We start from the raw sequence: 15,687 nt of genomic DNA, 5'->3' as shown, positions 1-15,687 counted from the left end.
CAAGGCAGTTACAGTGCAACACTTTAGAATGTGCTGCAGTTTACACTCCTCTAATGAGTACTGACACGCTATGTAGACAAGCCCCAAGTTTGTCTTTCACTTCTGGTCCAAGGTGGATCTGAGGTTTGAGTCAATAATAATGAAGACTAATGGAACAAGGAAAAGGAGCAAACTTGTTCAGATTTGACATAGTTTCAGTTTTTGGTGAAGGAATAGGCTACTTTTCTTTTTCTAACACCCCAACGTACAAAAATTTTATTCAAGTGCTGGCTTTATGCTTTTTAAAAGATTTTTTTCCCCCCAAATAGTGTAGACTAGACCCTACCAAGGCCCAAACACAAACCCGGTGGATCTGTTGAGTGTTTGCAGAGAAATTAGACCACCTGAGTGCCTTTGTTTGCAGAATTCTGCAGTTAAACTTGTCATGTGTCCCAATGTTCTGCGCGTTAGCATCCGAGGAGTGCAGCTAATCAATGCATTTCACTGTACACTATCATTATCGTTGCAAAACAACAAATACTAGGGTGACCAGACGTCCCAATTTCATAGGGACAGTCACGATATTTCGGGCTTTGTCGTCATCTTATATAGGCACCTATTACCCCCCACCCCTGTTCCAATTTTTCACACTTGCTGTCTGGTCACCCTAACAAATACCCACTGTGGAAACATGGATAAGAAGAACACAAAACAAAAAACAACAGCAAAATAACTGAAATAGTCTAAAATACAGTGGGCCTACGTTAAAAGTGCATTCCAGGTTTTAGTGATATTACTAATTCCAGCAATATTATCTATACCTAAAAACGTGAAACATTGTTGGAACCATATTTCCAGAACTGGAATGAATACAGTGGATTCATATTCCTATTGTCTCTGTTGTGTTACATTCTCATCTTACATCAGACACTCGTTGTTACTGCTGATGTAGGAGTACATACACATGCACACACACCAGATGAACTGACCACAAAGTAGTACTATTCCTGGAGGGGCGGGGGAGGTGGGGGGGGGGAAAAAGGGGAGAAAGAGAAAGAGTGTCACTATCGATCTCAGCACTAATCAATGCATATCACAAACAGAACATGCACATGCCAGTGCTCGGGTCTCCTGGTTAGAGCATAGTAGTTTTAAAATTATATCTGTTCAGCCATGTAATGGCCAGCCTCAGGCTCATTTCCGATGGCTTAATGCCCCTCCTATGCAATTATATCAGGTCCAGAGAAGCATTGAGACTTCTTAGAATGGTAGCGGTCTGGAGGGGATATGGTTCAGTTTCTTCCTCAGAACAGAAGGAGTGGAAAGTTTCCCCACTCAAAGCACCTCTTGGAGCCAGATCATGACAGTCTTCAAAGAGCCTTTTCTTTTTTTGGGGAGGCGGGGGAAAAGAGAGGAAGATTGGGCAACTTGATCACAGTCTATAGTGACTTAAAAAAGCAGAAAATATAGGATACCACAGGGATTTTTAATCTAGTATATAAATCTATAACAAGAGCAATGGCTGGGAGATGAAGTCAGCAAGGTTCAAATTGTAGAAAAGATGCAAATTGTTAACAATGAGGGTAATTAGCTATTGAGACATATTACCAAGGGAATTAGTATGTTTTCCCATCACTGTTTTTAAATCAAAATTTCAAAAAGGTATGCTCTGCCTCAGCCATAAGTTGCAGACCTAGAGGAAGGAATCACTGTGTGAAATTCTACAGTTTGGGCTAAGCAGGAGGTCAGGCCTTAGAGCCTATTAATCTTGCCCTGAGATTGTGTAATTATAACATGGCTGCCATTAGAAAGAAAGATTGCATTTATTGTTGTCATTATTGTGTATACTGCAGAAACTGACACCAATCAAGTCAGCATTGAAAGCCCTATTGTACAGCACCTAGCACAAACGTATTATGAAAAAAACACCCTGTTTTAAAAGCATGTAGTCTAACTAGGCAAGACAGGGGAAAGGCATGAAACAGAGCAATGGGTAATTGCATGTTAGTTCCAATTCTTTATTCATATAGTAGACATGTATTAGTATTCTCATTTTATAGAGAGGAAACAGGCACAGCAAGGAAAATAAATAGTTTGCTCAAGTTCACTCAGCGACAAAGCTAGGAACAGAATGAAGATCTTCTGATTCCCAGCCCCATGCTTTAAAAACAAGGCCATGCAAAGAGCTCATTGCATACACTAACATAATCAGTGCCTGCAGAAAAACACTTCCACATTCTAATTCTAATAAGATAGAAGTGCCAAGATGAGATAATTAATGAAGCAATAATCCCCAAGAAATTGGCCATTACCACCATTTAAGACTTTTTTAGTTAATGATTTGAGCTGGTTGACTGTCTAACAAACTAATTTAATAATTTCCATAATTGGCTATATTTTTAATTATAAATTTAGCAGACAGTAGTATACTGGCAGAGAGAAACTTAGGCAGACCAACTGTATTTACTGCCAAGTTGTTTTCCCACCTGAACTTCTATCTACTTCTCAGTGTCAAAACGGGCCACCACCACCAACATACTTGATTGGTATTGTTGTAAAAAACTACGGGTATCATCACATGGAGTGACAAAGAAGTAGGGGGAGGGGAAAGTAGAGACAGACACAGAAGGATGATCCCATGTACAAAGAAGTCTGTATTGAGCTAGGATTAGAACCTAACTGTATTGACACTAAGTCTCTGCTTAATCCAACAGGTCACAGTGCCCCTTTTTACATTAACCACGAGACCATCTTTTCCCTCTGAGGAGTTAAAATGTTAACTTTCTTATTATAAGCTCTACCTATTACCCCCGACAACAAAATGGTCAGTACTATCAAAATACTTAATGGTGCCATCATATGAAGGGGTTGGCTGGGGGAAAAGGAAGTATGGAAGAGACTAAAGGTCATATCCTGAAGAGTGCCTAAACAAGTTAAAAGCCTAAGTCCCATTTTCAAAAGACACTTAGGCTCCTAAGTCAGTTGGAAAATTTTGGAAATTTTACCTTAGATACCAAAAGTACAGAGCCTTTCATCCCTAAACTAGCACAAAGAAGACGACATTTTAACATGTTTTTCCATGTCCATTTATCCACCTGAATCCATTGTCACTAGATGTCATTTGGGCCAAGAGTTTAAGAAGGATTTAAAAAAAAATCATTTACATGGCTAATTTCAATATCTACAGCTAGAAAGAGTTTATATATGGGATACAAATCTCTATTCTTCAGGGCATGCAGCCATTAAGTGATGTTCAGAGTCACAAAACCACTATTGCTACCTTAGCTGCAGTTTTAGGAAATTGAAATCATCTTTCACATGTAAGCATAACCCCTCCAGACCACAGCTGAAGGGTGCTCTCAGGGGGACAGTGCAGCGGAAGGGAAGCTTGAACTGCTAGAGCCCAACATGCTAGTTTCAAGATAGAGGGTTCATCCTTCAATGGAACTTGAGGGGGCTTTGCACTTCAGAGGTTTTTCAGCATCTGGCATGATCAAGCCCATATAGAGGGATTCAATCGTCAATTTTTTAAGCTGTACAAAAATTATGGAATTAACTGAATTCATGCATGATTTATTCTACAGCAACAAGAATTAAACACAACAACAACAACAAACAACCCATCACCAATAATCACTATGAAAGGCAAATCTTACTATGATGAGAGCTGGATTGATCAGGTTTGTGATCAAAGCTAAACTATTGTGCAAGCACACGCTCTGTCAAGTCTTTCCATTATTCAAAGAAGGCATTAATAAGCACTTGAGTTATGGAGTGAACTTTTGTGAAAACAATTGCAAATCATAAGATATAAACATTTAAATGCAGACATCTGATCCATACTGTACATTGGTTATTAATAGACTGTGGTTACAATAATGAGCTGTCATTGTTCATTATTCTCTCTACGCACTACTATTTGTCTTGCTTGAAGTAATCCAGATACAAATTAAATCATCAAGTGGTGAATTATCTTCCTGGGTAATTCCAGCCATCTGAGCTGGTCCTGCAGCCACATGGGCTCTCAATTTGTGTACCTCACAATAGAACTGTTAAGGTGCTCAGATACCACAAAGATTGGAAGTGGCATAAGAATCTATTCAGACAGTCAGAATTGGGGCTGAACTTTGGGATTTTTTTTAATCTGAAATTTGAAGATGGTCCCTATTTTTATAATGGGCCAAACAAAAGCCTTGGTTCCCAGTACCACCAAAACTTGGACTTAAAATCAAAACCCAAATTTTGGGGTAGAACCCTTCCCTTGACCTAATCTGAATCAGAAAAAAATGTATTAATATTTCAGAATATGAAAAATATAAAATGAGTCCAATGACCTCAAATGTAGCCCATGTAAAATAAAATTCTCTCTCCTTCTGCCCTTCCACTCATTCAGCTCTCTCTAATTCACAGAATCTCAAGTCAATGTGTTTCCAGTGAACAAAGTGTCACACACTAAAAACATCAGTTTACATAGAAAGATGTGTGACAGACATGTAGTCATGTTGCTTAATACACTACTGGAAGGTGCTCAGATACTCTGGTGAGGAGTGTAGAACCTATATAGAACAGAAGAACGTTGAGTAGAAACCCAGAATGTTTTGTTCTTTTCAGCATAGACACCACCCTTCCACCAGTGGAACACAGCTACCTCTAGAGAGGGACAGGACAGCTATTGTGGCCCCATTTTCTAGTGAGCATGATAAAGCCCTGCCCTGAGCTCCATCAAGTGGGAGCCTAGAATTACATACTTGGAGGGATTGAACAAAACTGAATCCTTGTAGGATGAGGAAGACTGCCAGAAGTGAAGTACTGTTTCAAGGATGACGACCGCAGTTACCTTGTCCTAACAGAGATGAGGTTTGAGTCCAGGATTGGGGCAAGGATGAAACCTTAGAGAAAGAACTCAGAGGCCCAGAATCCACCATAAGGAGAACCTGGAAACTGGGGTCTACTAGGAGTACAGCAAATCCCCAGAAAGAGAGATGGGTTTATCCTGTCCCAAAGGAGAAGAAATTTAAACACAGTATTGGGGCTGATAATAGACCTGAGGAAAGAGACTCTCCAGAGAAGCCAGGGGAATGAGTGGGACCAGCTGAGTTCTGCTGCTTAGAGGGAATTGGGAGCCAAGAGATCCAGCGCCTGAAGCCCCAGAAATGAAAAGATTTGGAAATCGAAAGGGCTACAAGAACGGAGTTTATAAAAGACTTTATACATTAAACCCTGAGACAGGAAATACCATTTTAATTACTCTTGGCTGTCAGTTATTGGAAAACCCAGGAGGGAAACTGAGGCAAGATAACTAAATGTTATGCTACCAAGGGGCTTGCACTGCTGCAGTTTTATTTAAACCTTCCTGAATCATGCCTCCTTCTATGTCTAGACTGACTGTCTTTAAAAATAACACAAAATGCTCAGTGTATAATGCAAGTCTCTAGGGTTATGAATGAGTCCACTCACCAGCAAGTGCCGCCTCATGCCAAAACATGGCGTGGCAGCTCTCACTTCTCTGGAACCCTCTGCCAACAGTTGCACCAGTTCTGTGGTGACTTCTCTTTCAATGATTTGGCCCTCTGGCAAGGTCACCATCTTAAGTCCACACTTTCTGGGGTCACAAATGTTCAAAGAAAAGTCCCCAAAAGCCTGTAACACAAACAAAATCCTTCTACCCTCTCCATGGCTATTCCTAAATCTGTCTTCAAGGCTTAGCCTGCAGCCCCTATGCTGGGCTCCATAATCCTCACAATGGGCTTATATGCCTTCTTTCCAGGCGCCAGTAGGGAAATCCAGTCCCACCCTCTACTCAGCACAGTGCCCTGGGCTGGAACCACTGAGTCTGCTCCTTCAATCAAGCTACAATTTTCCTTGGGTCACTTTCTACCCAGCTTCTCAAGTTCCCCTCTGGGACCCCCACTCTCTTCCCTGCTTAATCAGGTTTCCTCTTATGCCTCCCTGCTAGGGAGATTTTCCATTTCTTCTCTGCTTTGCCATGGTCTCTCCCAGGCCTCCATGCCTGATGAGTTTTTCTTCGGGCTCTGAGCTTCCCTCCTAGATCTCATTCTAGCTCTTTCTCCAGCTACCTTTTGTCAGCACTTGAACTTGCTTTCCCTCTTTATTGCAGCCCCTTTCTGCTCTTTATGGGGAATTGCCTGATTCCCCTCATGTGGTGCTCATTCTGTAATCAGGTTTGCTTATTCCCAGCTTCTCCAGACTATGGGGAAAGATAACCTGTCACGAGGGCTCACAGCAATCCCTTTCTTGGGCATATTCTAAGGTGTTTAAAGGATAAAAAATTTAGGCTGGCCAAACCAGTTCAGATAAAATAAAAGACCCCAAACTCAATATTTACCTTAAAAAATAGGGAAAAATCAGCTATTTACCTGTATGCCTGGATTCTTACCAGGAGTGGAAGAGGAAGTGACAATATATCAATCTACATAAGTACTTATATGGCTGTCATCACTATAGTATCCAACACCAATCATCAATTATGAGATAGAGAAGTACTATAAGCCCCATTTTACAGATAGGAAACTGAAGCACAGAGAAACCATGACTGCAATTTTCAAGTGAGCCTAAGAGAGTTAGGGACCCAGCTTCTACAGAATTCCAATGGGATTTGGGTACTTACCTCCCTTAGGCTTCTTTGAAAATCCCAGCATAAGTGACCTCCCATAGGGCATCTGTAGCAGAGTAGGAACCAAACGTAAATCTCCCAAACCACAGACCAATGCCTAATGCACGAGACCAGCCTTCCTCTGATACTTCAATATAGTCTCTTCTAAACACTTTATGGGCCTCATTAGAAGCATGGGGTAGACAAAAGGCTGTTCTCACAAGATTTCTAGCACAATTTTGAAAACCCAAGAAGTTATAATCATTTGGAACTGAATCTCAGAACATATTCAGGTTCATCAATCATTGGTTAAATCTATTACAGTGAAACCTGTCTTCACAACAGATGAGTGAATACTGCAAGAAATATTAATGAGCATTCATTTTAATAAAAGCAGGGAATTCACTTTGCCTGTATTCATAATCCTATTTTATTTATTTTCAGTGAATATTAGTATGAGTGACTCTTCTTCACAAGAATGTTCACAGAAAGCGAAAGTCCCACAAATACACATACAAGTAAATAAATCAGTAAAATCAATGTCTGTGGATAATTCATGAATAGAAAAAGGGCTACATTCAAATATATTATTTACTAGGAATAGTTTTTCTGTAGTATTAAGCAATGCTGTAAGGACTAATTGAAATCAGATGCTTAACTAATGTAGCCTTATAATAATGAAAGAGCAAAATTGTATTTAGAATGTTTGAAGATAATTTTGGGTGATCACTAAGGTGTGTTTCTTCTCTTTCAAACTGCTGAGAGTTACTATGTGTGTTTGTGTGTATATATATATATATATATATATATATACACAGAGAGAGAGAGAGAGAGAGAGAGAGAGAGAATCCTAAGAGCACCCCACACTGTTGTCATGATATGTACACAAAAGGTGGCATGTAATTTATCAGTGGAAAACAGATTAACTCACTGATCATTAATATTCTTGTGTGAGGTATGTGTGGTAAACCCACAAAGGACTTTAAATATATGTGCTGGAAATATTCTCTTAAAATGTATCTGGCAAGCAGTGCCTAAGCCATGCCAATTCCAAACAAGAGAATGTGGTTCTGCCTGCTTGAATGTGTCTCCAAAGTAAAGTAAGCAAAGTGTGACCAACCACAGGCGCCAACTCTGTGGGTGCTCCGGGGCTGTTTAGTAGCATGCAGGAGGAGCTGGGGAAGGAGGGAGAGGAGCAAGGATGGGGCATGCTCAGGGGAGGGGGTGGAAGAAGGTGGGAAAAGGCGGGGTGGGGATAGGAGCTTGGGGGAAGCGGTAAAGTGGGGGCAGGGCCTGGGGCAGAGCGGAGGGTTGAGCAGCCCCCAGAAAGGACAAGGTTGGCGGCACCTGTCTGACCAATGACAAAGGAAAAGCACATTTACATGCATGGCAAACAAAGCCATCAGAAGAGGAAGTGGAGATAGATAACTACTTAACAATCTCAACAGGGGTTAGAGACTGCACCCTCAGGAAGCTTTCCTGCCTCTTGAAACAGAGTCAATAAACTTTGAGAAGATATAAACTGAGAGAAAGGCCATGTTCTCATCCATCACTTGAGTAACTAAAGGGGCCAAAGCTCTTGAAATCACACAATGATGGATCCTTCACCCAAGGGAGTTGACCTCACTGAGACATGATTGTAGGTGAGAAACCTGCTTAGGCAAAGATTGTAATTTGATTAAATTAAGTTTTAGTCTTAGAAGCATATTTGTATTTTTACTTTTGTTTTCTTGTAACACTTTCTATCTTTGTTCCTTACACTTGGTATCACTGAACACTATGAGTTTTTGTTTAATAAACTCATTTTACTTTTTCTATACATCAATTCAATGCTTTGATTACTGTAGTGTGTTTGTTAACCCCAGTTAAGGTAATAAGACGCAGGGTACTCTCGCTTTAAGCAAGAGGGCTGGACACTATAGAGCAGATAGTTTGGGAATATTTTTTTTTTAACTGTATCAGGTATTGCGGTCACCCTGCAAAAAGTAAATGGCTGGTAGAAACCGGGAAGTGACCCTCATGCTTGTATGTTGGATGTTGCTGTCAGAAGTGTGAGCCACAACAGCATAGCATTTAAGGAACCAGAGCTGTAGGGCAGGTTGTGACACAACCCCTTACTAGTCTGGGTTGAACTCCAAAGTGTCACACTGTTTTCTCACTAAATTCCCTCAGTGCTGTTCTCCCTAGTCATGCACACTCTGCTAAAGCTAAAGTCAGAGATGTGTTACAGTCACGCACAGTATTCGAACCCTGGCACCACACACCTCCTGGGAGCAAGATATTTGACATCTGGTCTCAAATTTGAACAGTTTTTTTTTTTTTTTTTTTAAACAACCAAGCACAGCAAGCAGAAAACAAAATGCAGTGCATGCAACTGGCAGCTGTGTCTCAAATCCTGAACCTCTTGTTTCCACTTCAAGATGGAACAGTAATGTCACCAAAATAAACTTCTAATAATGCAAATGATATTAATTATCAATGTTTATGCCAGCCACCAGTATCAGAAACAGAAGAATCTGAGCTGACTGCCTTGTCAGTCATGTGAAAAGTTCTGCCTTAAATCAAAACAAAATACTGTCTTTCACCTCTGAATATAATTAAATGATTGTTTACATGTTTATCCAGTCATTAAATGCAAACCCCTAATGGGCATCTGTGCTGCTGAACGGATTTCATCCTATTACATAATCTCTACCATTAACTGATTCGTTAGTGTTTTCCTTCTGCACAAGTGTCTAGACTGGGCTAGTCAACAGGCAGACAGTAGGTCAAATCCAGACCGCCAGATGCTTTTGAATGGACCACAAAATATTTGATGTACTTATTATCATTATTGTTATTGTGGTGTGAAAAATGTTTCTCTGGAGTCTGGACCTTTAATCAAGAAATTTGGACCTTGACAAGAAATAATTGACTAGCCTGGAGGCTGACCTCCTCTATATGACAGGCCATTAAATTTCACCCAGTTATCCCTGGACTGAGCCGAAATATTTTGGCCAAATGCAAGTTTATCTTCCAAAAAGACATCCGGTCTTAATCTGACAACATCAAGAACCCACACTTCCCTTCATGTTTTTTTTTTTTTTTTTTTAAATGATTAATCACCATAATCTAATTTGAATGTGTCTGGCTGTCTGGCTTCAGCTTCCACTTCCATCCTTTGTTTCTTATTATGCCTTTCTCTGTTAGATTTAAGAGACCTTTAATACCCAGCATTTTCTCCCCATGAAGATACTTATACACTGTAATCACTGTAATTCAGATTCCCTTTCTCCCATCCTGAGGGACATTCCAGACAATCAATGTTATGGCATATTTTACCAGGGTAAAAATAGTTCAAGCATAGTGAAAGTTTGAGGATAGACAGACAGACTCCACTTTCCACATGTCCTCCACTACACCCAGCCTTTACTTAAGTTTTAAAGCCTCTACTTCCAACTGAGAAGAGGAGGAGGAAGAGATGCAGGAGGGGAGAAGAGGAAGGACTCCAAGAAACTGGATTACCAGTGAGCAATTTTCCCTTGTTTGTCATCCTCTTCTTCCATCCTGTGGAACGTTCCAGATAATAAGTCTATTTAGCAAATCATCCAATAAGAGGAGATGTGCTTAAGAATGCTAGGAACACTTTAGGAGCTATAATCACCTGGGAAAGTGAGGCACAATTATGATGAAAGGACCACAGTTCTGTGTTACAGATTTCCAGAGTGGTAACATCAGACCTCTGAGCCAGCAAGTGGAAATATTCTAACTAGAATGGTCTTCCATGGCAGAGACAGAGTCTTTCACATCTGTTCACAAGTCAGATTAGCATATGAGGACTTTTAGCCAATGTCTAATGGGTCTCTGCCAGCACAAGACCCTACATTTTGGGTTCTGGAAGCAAACAAAAAAAATTCATTTCCTACAAAAGTGCTGTGTATGAAACAGGTAAAAGTTAATGTCTCTTTCTACATCCAGAGAAGACAGTTACTTACTAAAAGGCGGAGGGAGGAGGAAGAGAGTGATAAGGTATTTGGATGGAAAGTCAGCAGGCACAAATGCTCATTCACATGGAAGCCCAAAACTACATAAGGAGACAGTTCCTGAGGCAGATGAAAAAAAGTTTGTTGGCCAAAAACTAAGAATGGGAGTTAAATCAGAAAACTTAATTCCCACAGTCAATGGGTGCATGGAAAAAATTCATGCATATCCACCACAGATCACATCCGGGGGTATGGCTCTGAAAACTGCTCTCCTTAAGGAGAAGGCTTTAAAAAAATAGGGAAGGATGAGCATAGGAAGTGATGGTCCATTGGAAAGCTTCTAAACCTTATCAAACCTGACTAAAACAAACAGTCGTCTTGTGGGGAACAACTCGAGGGTGTGATACACCTACACCTGCACCAGTTAGAAAAGGTTATTTAGACCCATGGTTAAGTTTATTGATTGAGACTATTTGGTCAATATGTTCACAACCTTGAGGGTGAAAGCTTTCTTTTCTGTATCTGTTTCCAGGTCAGGAGGCTCAGGAAGAAGAGTTTTGAGAGCAAAGGAATGCAGCACTAAACCAACTCACAGCATGGGCTCAGCACTAATAAAATGTAAAGAAATTTTTACATGAGAAGTGAAAATCTGATGGGATACAATGGAAGAACTGTGGACATTCTGTCTGATATGTGAAGGACATAGACAGCCTCAAGTCTGGTCATGCTACATTACAAATGGCTGAGGACATCATCTAACAAAAGATAATTACAATGGCAACTTCATAAATTGCATGTTTCAGAAACTACTGGACTAACAAAAAGATCCACAAGTCTAAGGCAGCAGTCCTAGCATAACTATGAAATACCCATAACCTTTGAGGCTGAGATATTCACCTCTGCTGGCAGAAATCCATCAAACCTTGGAGACTAGGGACCTAGAATTCTGCCACTGTGGCAACAAAAGCCTTCAGTGTTCTATGATGTGGTGTCATTATCTCCAGTATTTGAGAAACTGAAAAGCTTTTTCTGCAGCACCAGCTTTGGAGAGCAAACATCACACAGGTACAGGAAAGAACTTATATGTCAAACTATATGAACTCCATTAAGGCTACACAGTTCCTATGGATGACAGAGTTACACTGACGAAGGAAAGTTCCCATAATAAATATGGAAAACACAAGAACTTTGTATTTATTCTAAAAGAGAGCCTCACAAATGAGGATAGATCTAATCTATGTGTCAGAAGTGACAGCTGTCTTACAAGGAGATTTGCTATTAATAATAATTTTGTACTAGTTTCCGTAGCAACTGCCACCTCACACTCCTGTCCCTGAGACACAGAACACCTAATAATAATAATACTTTCCACTTCTATAATGTTTGTCGGGAGAATAGGCTAGATTTTTACTGGGGAACAAGTTTCGTTCTTATCATGGTGTTTCAATTTATTCTGAACTCTGATCATTTTGATGGGGATGGGGGAACTGGTTTGGTAAGTGAAATTAAAAACATAAGTATGCATTTGATTAACAAAAATAATTAAAGTGAACCTTCCCTTCTTCCAAATCCATTGCTGCTATAGCAACAATGGATTCTGGAAGGATGAGAGACCAACATACAGGAGAAAAAGAAAACAACACAGGAACAATCAGATGAGCTAGAATTCTGCTTGTTGGTCACATCCTGTCCATTAGGAATCCCTTTAGGCAGCATCTCTGACAGGTGCTGAGAAGGCTAGCAAATCCAGTTAATTCTTCAAGTCAATGATGCCCACTATTGAGATCAGTTTTTGTACTAGCACAACTATTTCAGTTAAGGATGTAATATTTTTATAGAAATAGTTATACCAATAGAAGCCCTAGCGTGAATGCAGTTGTACCAGGCTAAAGGTGCTTTGTATCCTCATCAATTATTGGGAGTGGACCACATCCACCCTGACTGAATTGGCCTTGTCAACATTGGTTCTCCACTTGCAAGGTAACTCCCTTCTCTTCATGTGCCAGTATATTTATGCCTGTATCTGTAATTTTCACTCCATGCATCTGAAGAAATGGGGGTTTTTTTACCCACGAAAGCTTATGCCCAAATAAATCTGTTGCCACTGGACTCCTCGTTGTTTTTGTATCAATATAGTGTAGTCCCCATCCTGTGCCAGAATAAGCTATACACACAAGCACTTTTATAGCAATATAGCTGTGTCTATATTAGGGGAGCTGTATCTCTTTAACTATATTGTGTTACTGAAACTACAACTTGTGTGTTTAGAAAAGCCCACCCTAAGTATTATCTTTCAGTTAAATTCCAGACACTTGACTTAGGACATTCCAAGTAATTCAGTCCCCAGTGAGATGGTGGATAGAGTGAACAAGTCTGAAGCAGCATGCTCTAATTGACCAGCAGGATGCAGTATTTTTTTCCCCAATATATTGCTTGCTCTTTTAGGATATAAGGCTACTTAGGGGGTATGTCTACATCGCAAAGGATAATTGTAGTGCAGGTAGTCAAACCCAAACTAGCTTTAATATAGCTAGGACAGGTAACAATAGCAGTGAAGATGTAGTGGCATGGACATCAGCAAAGGCTAGCAGCACAACTATGTGCATAGGATTCCCAGCTGGCTTGTATTGAGGTGGCTAGCCATGCTGACTCCGATGCCCCCAGTGTTTTCACTGGTTTGTTATGTGTGCTAGACAAATTAAAGTTAGCGATGGTATGCCTATGCACACTATAGTCACAACTTAATTTGCTATATAGACATGCCCAAATTTGTGCCATAATGCAAATGCAAGGATCAGTCTATCTCTGTTTCCAGTAGGTTTGTTAAAGTATCCACTATTAATACAATGTAATGTTTTAGCTGGAGCCATGACATTATGAATTTAATCACAATTCCTTTAGTACAGTCACATTTACAAGGCAGTACCTGGGTTTTAGATTAGCTGTGCTATCTCTGCTGGTTCTGCAGACTCTAATTCATCCCTAACAACCAACCCAGACTTCTCCCAAATGCTGATCGCTTGCCTCTCCCCACACTGCAGTTGGGTTGGGGTGATGAGGAGGTGGACAGTGGGGGAGATGCATAGTAAGATGAGTTATCAGACACTGTATAAAAGCAATCTCTGGCAAAGAATTAGTCAAAAATAACCAGAAGCTGGGAATGGGTGACAGGGGATGGATCACTTGATGATTCTGTTCATTCTTCTGGGGCACCTGGCATGGGCCACCGTTGGAAGACAGGATACTCTGGTTTGACCCAGTGTGGTTGTTCTTATGTTCTTAACCATAGGTGATCCCTCCTTTCATGTTATTCTCATGAGTAGAGCATTGAACCATTACTGTGAAAACATTATAAAAAGCTTCAAAGTGATTTAAATATTGGATTAGAAATATATATTTATAACGTGAATTACATTTATTTAGCAGGGTTTCTTTTAAGATATTGTAGAATATTTCTATTGTAGAGTCTGAACCTGCTTCTATTGAAGTCAGTGCACAGAAAGTTCAACATCATGTTTAGCAAAGATGAGCAGGTGGATAGGGACTAGGAGTCAGAGTCAGGAAAACCCAGGCTCTATTCAAGGCTCTGCTACCTACTTGTTGTGTGACTTTGGGCAAGTCATTTAATCTCTCCGTGCCTTAGTTTATCTATCTGTAAAATAGGGATATTAATGCTTAACCACGTCTGTAAAAACAGCTGAGGATCTACTGTTGAAACTCACTATTTAAATGTGATTATTAATGCTTAACTAAACTTCCTTCTCAAGAAAATGGCTCTTTGGAAATCTAAAAATGTAACCACTTTGGGGGAAATGACACACCGTTTTCATTCCTATTTGTTCTTAGCAACAAGTTTCCTTATGAACACATAGACTTAACACAGCCATTCTTTATAGCCCAAACACAATAAGAGAACTTTAATACTCCAATAGACAATAATGGCATTTTATTGCCTTTTAATACTAAATATGTAACTGGTTCTAAGACCCCTGTGACTGTTGCTTCCTAAATGGCTGAAATATCGTAATTGTCTCAGAAGCAACAGTAAAGGTTTTAAAAAAGGGGGGAGGCAGGGAGAGGAAAAAACATAATGTTCTTTCTTTTAGCTCAGAGGAGTCATTTCAATCAACTACAAAAGGAAATCAAAATGGAAGAGAGAGACAGGTGGCTGTGCTGTATGTCATGCATCATTTCAGCCAGATTACATGCATAGCTACTATGCAGAATTGAACATCAGATATTAATCTAATTGAATCAAGTGGTAGTTCCAAGTTAGCTCAGGATTTTAGTTGTGGTACATTGCACTGCTTGCACAGGCTCACTTTTGGCAGGAGATTCTGTGTTCTTGCTCCACGGTTCAGCAGCCTGCGGTGTGTCAAAGAGGTAATATTCTCTAGTCCCAGCGAGGGTGGGGGGAAAAGAGGATTCCAGCTGCACTTGCTCACATAAGAACTCCTTGTTTACCAGTCTAGGAAACAGTAGTGGCATCTAGTTCAGAGGAAGCTTGCATCATGCCAAGTTGGCATCTGCTATGAAGAAAAGGAAGCTACTGAAAAACTGGTTACTGGTCTGAAATGGAAAGAAGAACACCGAGATTCTGTCCCAGCTCCCTGCAAGGTAGGGACCTAAATAATGTTCTTGTCCTAAGGTGGTGAAGTGGCAGGAAAGTTTAGCCTGAAAGAGTTGAGCAACTGCAGCCATGCCATCTCAAGCTGCCATCTTGTTACAATTTACAAACTAAGCAGGGTTGAGCCAGGTTGGTAGCTGGATGAGATATCGTGGAAGAAAAATCAAGATCCTACAGGAAATGATGTTGGCAATAGAGTGCATGGTGCTCTTCTCTGTCAAGATCATGCTAGAGAACATTATTCTACTGCTGGTGCTGTCTTTTGGATGAAATATAAAACCAAGGTCCTGACTATATTCCTAGTCTTTAAAGATCCATTGAAGTTTTTGGAAGATTTGTGCCCCAATGTCCTAGTTGAATTACAGTTACTGATTTAATTGGATGCATCTTTTTTCTTCCCCTGTAGCCCCTAAAATGTTAGGTTCGCTTTCAAGTGCCATTATAATGGTTGCAGCTTGCCTCTCCAGAGAGGGCTTAATGTTTGTGTTGGGTGAAATGGACTATGT

The sequence above is a fragment of the Trachemys scripta genome, chromosome 4, assembly GCF_013100865.1.
Source record: "Trachemys scripta elegans isolate TJP31775 chromosome 4, CAS_Tse_1.0, whole genome shotgun sequence".
NCBI lineage: Eukaryota > Metazoa > Chordata > Testudines > Emydidae > Trachemys > Trachemys scripta.
Note: the sequence above shows the minus strand (reverse complement) of the source record.